Genomic DNA, 9,072 nt, shown 5'->3' with positions numbered 1-9,072 from the left:
TTCTGCATCATTAAATGTTTTGCTCATAGAACTCTTCAATAATGCAACTTGAGGCTTCAATTTTTTGCTTTAGTTTCTCTTAACTTGAGAAATGCTAAGCATGCTGTCCCATTTTGGTTTTCTAACTCCAGGTCTTTGCACATTTCATTATAGCATTTGACTTCATCTTTTCAAACTGCCCTCTGAAATTTGCTGTTTAGCTCTCATGCCTCCTCATTTCTTCCATTTGCTTTATCATCTCTACATTGGAGAACAAGTTTCAGAGTCTCTTTTGACATCCATTTTGGTCTGCTCCTTAATGTTCTTATGCTTTCTCCCTGTATGACGAATGTATATATATGTCACCCCACAACTCTTCTGGTCTTCGGTCATTAGTACCTAATTCATCAAATCTATTCTTGAATTGATCTCTAAATTCAGGTGGGATGTGTTCAAGATCATATTTTGGCTCTCATGGACTTGTTTGCATTTTCTTCCGCCTCAACTTGAACTGGCATCTGAGCAATTGATGGTCTGCCCCTGGCCTTGTTTTTGCTGATGCTATGCATGCAAAAGCTGGAAAATGAATGAGAAAGACTGAAGGTGAGTGAATGCCTTTAAATGACAGTGTTGGTAAAGAATATTGACTACACTATGGACTACCAGAAAACAAATAAATCTGTCTTGGAAGAAGTACAGGCAGAATGTTCCTTAGACTTGAACATGACAACAGTTTTCCTCACTTATTTTAACATGACATCAAGAGGAATTAGTCCCTTATGTTTGGTAAAGCACAGGGTCCGAGAAAAAGAGGAAGACCCTCAATGAGATAGATTGACATAATGACTACAGCTATGCACTCAAACGTAGCAACGATTGTGAGGATATCGAAGGAGGTTTGTTCTACACGGGAGCTTTAAAAAGCTTGTGGGAAATTGCCACTATAGTTTAACTCCATTTTTCCATGAACTTTTTGAAAGCCCCTCATATATAAGGTTGCTTATGGACTAGACCTGAGGGTACCGAACAACAATAGTAATATTCTATGGTATGTATAGACTCTATTTGGCTTATCCATTCATTTGTTGAACATTTAAATTGCTTCCACTTGTTGGCTGTTGTGAAGCACTGCGAAGAGCATCAATATACAAGTATCTGTTGACATTTCTGCTTTCAGTTCTTTGGGGTATATGCAAATATCTTAATGTGCCTCTTAGCTTAGGAAAGGGTTTTGGATAAAAGCTTTTCCATGCATGTTTTATGAACATAGGAGAGGTTTTTTGGATTGATCTCTAATTATTTTCCATCTTAGCCTATTTGAAGAGTTGACTTCAGAGGGTGGTCCCCACCACTTTTCCTTTATCTCTTAATGGTGTCATCATCCCAAGTGGTTCCCCAAATTCTATGGCTACTTCTTCTTGATAACATGTTGTTCTCTGTTCCGTCTCTTTGTATTATCAATGCCCTTAGAATGGGGGGACACAGGAAGGGATAAGAAGAGGGAACAGTCATATAATTTATTGAGTGCCGGGGGTGGTGCAAACAATTTGTGTTCTATTACTACGTAAAGGTTGGTGGTTCGAACCTACTCAGCAGCACTGTGGAAGAAAGGCCTGGTGATCTGCTGCTGTAAAAATAGCAATCCATGAGTCAAAGTCAACTCGACAATGGATTTGGTTAAATTTAGTAGATTTCCCATATGTTATTATTAGAAAAATGCAGCAAGTATATTAGATAGTGATGTTAGGTGGGCAATGAGCAGTTTAAATTTAGGAATGCCTGGTTACATGAATTATAGAAAGTACAGTGACAAACCAAAGATGTCCCCTAGTGTAGCGTAGTGGTTGCGGATCGGGCTGCGAACCGCAAGGTCAACAGCTCAAAACTACCAGCTGCTCCGCGGGAGAAAGATGAGGCGTTCTGCTCCCGTAAAGATTAACAGCCTCGGAAACCCTGTGCAGGGTCGCTATGAGTCGGAACCGACTCCACGGCACATAACAACAACAACAACAGTGTGGCACTGTGGGCTAATGTGTCAGACTGCAAAGTCGTTTGAACTGCAAGATCAGTGGTTCAAGCTCACCAGCTGCTCCTGGGAAAACCTATACAGGGTTGATATGGGTCAGAATCGACTCGATGGTACTTCACAACAACAACTATCTGTGGAAGGAGTCCTGGTGTGGCACACCGCGTTAATGTGCTGCACTGCAAAGTCAGTGTGAACTGCAAGATTGGAGGGTCAAGCTCAGCAGCAACTCCTAGAAAACCTTATACAGAGTCTCTATGGGTCACAACTTACTCTACGGAACTTAACAACAACAACAAACTATCTATAGTTGTTGTTGTTGTTGTTGTTGTTGTCAGGTGCCATCGAGTCGGAACCGACTCATAGCGACTCCATGCACAGCAGAACGAAACAATGTTCGATCCTGGGCCAACCTCACCACCGCTGCCACCCCCGAGTCCATCAATGATGCCACCTGGCCGATCCATCTTGTTGGGGGTCTTCCTCTTTTTCTCTGACCCTCCACCCTACCCAGCATGACATCCTTCTCCAACGATTGTTTCCTCCGGACTACATGTCCAAAGTAGGAGAGACGAAGCTTAGCCATCCTGGCCTCTAAGGAGCACTCTGGCTGCACTTCTTCCAAAACAGATCTATTGGTTCTTTTGGCAGTCCATGGCACCCTCAGTATTCTCCTCCAACACCACAACTCAAAGGCATCAATTCTTATACGGTCTTCCTTATTCACTGTCCAGCTTTCGCATCCATATGAGGCTATTGAAAACACAATGGCCTGGGTCAGGCGCACCCTAGTCCTCAAGCTGACATCTTTGCTCTTCAACACTTTAAAAAGGTTTTAAAACACTTTTTAAAGATTTTAAAAATCTGTAGATTTAAATAATCTATAGAAAGAGCCCTAATAGTGCAGTGGGTTAGGTGCCGGGCTGTTAAATAAAAAGTAAGCAGTTTAAACCCAGCGGCCATTCTGAGAGAGGAGAATGAGAGCTTGCTTCTATAAAAATGTACAGTCTCTGAAATCAGAAACCCTACGGGTCACTATGAGTCAGGATAGACTCACGGGCAGTGGGTGGTTTCCTAGTGTAGATTCTACCTCTCCCACAGCAGATTCTCTGGGATTTTCCACCCTTGCCATCTGGCCAGAGATTGCCAGTGAAACCCAATTCCCTCTTGCTTCTTCCCAGCAAGAGCAACCACCAGTGTCTTTTGTGGGTTCTGAGTGTTAGCTGAAGAAGGATCCTCAGTGTTAGGACCACAGCCTTTACCTTCAAAACGCATGTGACGGGCAGGTAAAGACCCACAAAGACAGGAGAAGTCTTTTAGAATAAATTGGAGGCACAGATTCAAGGGGAATGCCCATGCAGGCAGGAAGCCCTACTATTAACACTTGCCTGAAGTGCTGGACATAGAACCATCAGCTTATAGGAAGTGAGAATGGTACCACTTCCGGGAAGAGACTATGGTTAGCATTCAAACTTTGCCCTAGGCTGCATGACAAAGAATCCTGGCTGGAAAATTGTTCACACATGTAGACACACAAATTCCAACCTGGGAAATAATCTTATTCATTAGGAAACATATTCCAAATATCTAGGTTACAGTGGCCTTGGGGGAAGACATAGCGCACGTGTTGCAATGCTTTAGGATCTGCCCCAGCGTTGTGAGGAACATGAGACGTGTACAACTGAAAGTGTAGTTGAATCTGTATAAAAAAGCAACAAGTTAAGAATCATTCGTATCTGGGAAAGTTAGAAAGGAATCTCTGTGAAGCACAAACAATTAAATGCTCAACTATTAAAGCAAAGTGTTTGGAGGTAAGAACCTACCCAGAGGTACCTGAAAGAAAGACCTGGCGATCTGCTTCCCAAAGATCCCAGCCTTGAAACCCAAAGTTCTACTTGGCAGTACATGGGGTCTCTGTCTGTCAGAATCAACTCAACAGCAACAGGAAAAAAGAAAACCTGGGAAAATACCAAAAAAAAGAAAGAAAGAAAGCATTTTCTACGCAAAATAAAGTTACTATCTCCTGCCAAAAATAATTCAGGATGTCATAGAAGTAGCTCGGACCTTTTTCTGTTTCTTATTCTGTTTGTCCTGCTTCCTGTTACAAAAGGGGACTCGGTTCAGTAGTTCCATCTCTCAGAGCTGCTCAGAATCCAGGGGTTTATTGACATCAAGTGGATTCTGACTTACAGTGACCCCAAGGGTTACAGAGTAGAACCGCTCTGTAACAAAAAAAAAAAACAGGTTATTTTTAGCTGTAATTTCTACAGAGATTACCTGGCCTTTTTTTTTCATAGTGCTGTTGGTGGATTCAAACCTCCAATCTTGAGGTCAGTAGTCATATGCAAACCATTTGTGACCCCCCTCCCAGGGGTCTTAGTAATCCAAGTAGGGAAAATGTTTTGTGTTTTTTTTTTTTGTTTTTTTTTTTGCGGAACTGAATCTAGACCTCAAGCACAGTGGTGAAATTCTTGATTGCTGAGAGGTTGGGGGTTCAAGTCCACCAGTTGGCCTGAGGAGGAACGATGTGACAGTCTGTTGTTATAAAGAGGACAGCCTTGTAAAATGTAGGGGGCAGTTCTATTGTCATGTAGAGTCCTCATGAGTCAGAATCCCCCGCACTGGCAATGGGTTTGGGCTTATGTGATTGTTTGAATCTAGGTCTACATTACTCACACATAACCCAAGGTGGCGCTCTTGTTCTACTCAAAAGAAACACGTTTTTCTAGTGCTGGCCTTATCTCCCTCAGATTTCAAGGCAACACTGTGACTCAGCAAAAGGAAAGAAAAGACCAAAATTTAGAAAAGGAATGCCACCCACCTGCCCGGTGGACACACACTTGCCATCACCACCACCAACAGGAAAACTCAGCTTTTGAATGTGTCCTTTCTTACTCCCATCTTTGAACAGAGTCCTATACCCTTGACATTTAGCGCAAAGCAAATAATCCACTGCCTGTCTATCATCTGTCATACCTTGGAGGCTTGTGTGTGCTACGACGTTGGTATTTCAAGTATCAACAGGATCACCCATAGCAGACAGGTTTCTGTGAAGCTCCCAGACTGAGACAGACTAGGAAAAAAAGGCCTAGTGATCCTCAAAATTAACTGATGAAACCCCATGGTTTAGTTATTAAGACAATATTGTCTTAGACTTAGACTCACTGCCTTTGGACACCTCCGGAGAGACTGGAGAAGGGCATTGAGTTCGGGAAAGTGGAAGGCCAGGGATGACGATAACCCTCAGTGAGGTGGACTGACAAATGACCATAAGAGTGGACTCAAGCATAGCAAGAACTATGACGCTGGTACAGGACTGGTCAGCACTTCACTCCATTATACATTTGGTCACCTTGAGAGGGAGCCAACTCCACAGCAGCTAAGGACAAGGTAACTTGGACACCACCTCCACATCCACACACACAGTGAATTGAAAAACCCGTACTAGTTTCTATTAGACCCTCTAATGGTGTTGTTGTTAAGTGCCATGGAGTTGGTTCCAACTAATAGTGACCCTGAACAGGGTTTCCGAGGCTGTAAATCTTTACGGGAGCAGAAAGCCACATCTTTCTCCCGCGGAACCGCTGGTAGTTTCGAAATGCCGACCTTGAGGTTAGCAGCCCGATTCGTAGCCACTACACTACCAGATCCCCTAATAGAAAAAGGGAAATAATTATGCTTATTGAAGGTTAGCTGAAACTGTTTTGTTTTCTTACTACCTGCATGCTGAAGAGTAAATGCCTGCTCATTTTTCTATGTTTTCTTTCCTTTTTAAGTTTTCAGGGTTGTCTTTTTGGGACTAAAGCCCAAGGATGCAGCATATGTGTCTGAGTTGATGCAAGAGGGCATGACACATGCTGACCTCCGGATGTCAGCTGTGCACAGTCCGGGAAGAACAGACTGTCTGTCCTGGCTCTGCAAACCCCTTGGCTAATCCTACTGGTGGTCAGCGCTGTGTCCTGTCATTACTTCATGGACTTGACCACAGACAGAGCTCCAAACATTTCAATGGCCCGGGCTTGTCTGTTCGTAATATTTTGTAAGCAAAGTTTGAGATGATTTTACTTTTCGTATTTTCTGCTTTGCTGATGGGGAAACAGGAGCAGACAAATGCTAAGTGTCCCTGTGAGGGTCACGCGGTCATTCAGAATTAGAATCATGGTCTCTTGGCTACTTCCCTAAATCTCAGCCACCCAAGAGCCCCTTCTTCTCCATTACCACTAATCTGTTCATCTTTATACATACGGAGTCCTGGTGTGTCGCTGTGGGTTAATGCGCCAAACTGCAAAGCCGTTTGAACTGTGGGGTTGCTGTGGGTCAGAACCAACTCAATGGCATTTTGAACAACAGCAACATACATATGACATCTGTTTGTTGCATTTTTAAAGTAAGGAAATTTTGCATAACTGCACAAATCCATTTCCGTGTCTTTGCAACTTTAAGCAATGTGGTACCTACACTGTATTACTGGTAAACCCCAAAAGTCTGTAGCCACTCACCTCACTTTTACATGAGAGTCTAACTTTAAAAATATACACTCAATCTTTCTTTCAATATTATTGTTGTCGAGTGCTGTCAAGTCACTTCTGACCCATAGCAACCCGGTATAGGAATGACCAGTGAGCTTGAACCACCAACTTTGTAATTCAAGCAACTTTGCAGTCCGGTGCATTAAGCCACAACACCACACCAAGACTCCGAGTTCAGCATCTTAAATACAAAACCCTGAGCAATCCTGCAGGGAACAAACAGCTCAACTCTATTTAAACACATAATTTCCAAACTAACTTGAGCACTTGTTTCCACAACACCACTTCTTAGTAAAAGGAGCTCTGCTAGTGTAGTGGTTACAAGTCAGGCTGCTAATCTCAAAGTCAGTGGTTTGAAACTACCAGAGGTTCTGCTGGAGAAAGATGCGGCTTTCTGCTCCCGTAAAGATTTACATACAGCCTCGGAAACGCTTTTCAAGGATGCTATGAATTGGAAGGGATTCCATGGCACGTAACCACCATCACACCCTAGTAAGGAGCCCTGGTGGCTTACAGGTTGGTGGTTTAAACTCACCCAGTGACTCTGAGGGAGAAAGCCCTTGGGATTTGCTTCTGAAAACCCGGTGGAGAAGTTCTACTCTGGCATCTGAAGTTGTCATGAGTCAGAGGAGACTCAAAGGCACCTAATAAAAACAACCTCCTTTAGTATCTTTGAAATGGTATTCTATGGAAGATTTACTTGATAATACTAAATAAAAGTACGTCCTCTGTAACATTCTACCTCCTAGTTTGATGAGTAGTGATTGAGATCCTAAAAGTTCATGTTGTTGTTGTTGTTAAGTGCCATCAAGTCGGTTCCGACCCATAGCGACCCTGTACAGGGTTTCCGAGGGTGTAAATCTTTACAGGAGTAGAAAGCCTTATCTTTCTCCCGCGGAGTGGCTGGTAGTTTCGAACCGCTGACCTTAAGGTTCGCAGCCCGATTCGTAACCACTATGCTACCAGAGCTCATAAGCAGTTATCTAAAGGGCAACTATTGGTCTCTCCCTATCTGTAGGAGAGGAGAGAAGAGTGATGAAAACTGATAATGGAAACAATTAATCCAATGGACTAATGCATCATGGGAACATCAGTCTCTGTGACCCTGAGATCAGAAAAACTAGATGGTGCCCAGTTATTAATACCAACTGCTCTGAAAGGGATCACATTTGAAGGGCCTGAACAAAGTTGGAGAAAATGTGGAACAAAACTCAAAATCATAATAAAAAAAAAAAACAACAAGAAACTATCAGACTTACTGGTCCAATAGAAACTGGCAGAATCCCAAAACAATGGCCCTTGGTCACCCTTCAGATTGGGAATTGAACTCAACCTTGTGAGTTTGGTCCAGTATATAGGGGATAACAACACTAGTGAGTATGTACACCGTTAAAGCATATCAAAAGGGCAGCATTTACTTAAAGACAAAACTCAGAAGAGTAGGGAAAGAAGGAAGAATGGAAAGAAGAAATGCAGGGAGGAAGTGGGAAATGTGATGTTACATTGAGAGGATTGCAATCAACATGAACCAGATTACATGGCTTGTTGAATGTCAAACTGATGATCTGCTCTGTATTGGAAACCTTCACTCAATTCACACACACAAAAATGTCTTCAAAAAAGTACACTTTCACCAAAAGAGTAAAAAGGGATCTCACAGACTGGGAAAACATGTTTTGCAATAATGTATCAGACAAGAGACTCATCTTTAAAATTTATAGAAAACTACAGCACCCCTACAAGAAAAAGACATCCATCATATCATCAGCCAAAACAAGGCCAGGGGCAAACTGTAGAACAGACCATCAATTACTCATATACAAGTTCAGGTGGAAGCTGAAAAAAATTAAAACAAGTCCACAAGAGCCAAAATATGACCTTGGACATATTCCACCTGAATTTCAAGATCATCTGAAGAACAAATTTGGTGCATTAGACGCTAAAAACCAAGCACCAGAAGAGTTGTAGGATGACATCAAGAACATCACACAGAAGGAAAGCAAAAGGTCATTAAGAAGACAAAAAAGAAGGAAAACATCAAGATGAATGTCAGAAGAGACTCTGAAACTTGCTCACCAGCATACAGATGCTAAAGCAAATGGAAGAAATGAGGAGGTACAAGAGCTAAACAGAAAATTTCAAAGGGCAACTTAAGAAGACAAAGTCAAATATTATAATGAAATTTGCAAAGACCTGGAGTTAGAAAAACAAAAGGGAATAACACACTCAGCACTTCTCAGATTAAGGGGAACTGAAGAAAAAAAAGCAACCTCAAGTTGCTTTATTGAAAAGTTCTATGGGCAAAATATTGAATGATGCAGAAAGCATCAAAAGAAGATGAAAGGAATACACAGAGTCACTGTACCAAAAAGAAATTGTCAATGTCCAACCATTTCAAGAGGTAGCATATGATCAACAGCCAATAATACTGAAGGAAGAAGTCTAAGGTGCATTGAAGGCATTGGCAAAGAACAAGGCTCTTTGAACTGATGGAATACAAATTGAAATCTCTCAACAAACAGATGCCGCACTGGAGGC

Source organism: Chrysochloris asiatica, unplaced genomic scaffold (genome assembly GCF_000296735.1).
Source record: "Chrysochloris asiatica unplaced genomic scaffold, ChrAsi1.0 scaffold00007, whole genome shotgun sequence".
NCBI lineage: Eukaryota > Metazoa > Chordata > Mammalia > Afrosoricida > Chrysochloridae > Chrysochloris > Chrysochloris asiatica.
The sequence above is the reverse complement of the archived record's forward strand: the minus strand, read 5'-3'. Positions refer to the sequence as shown.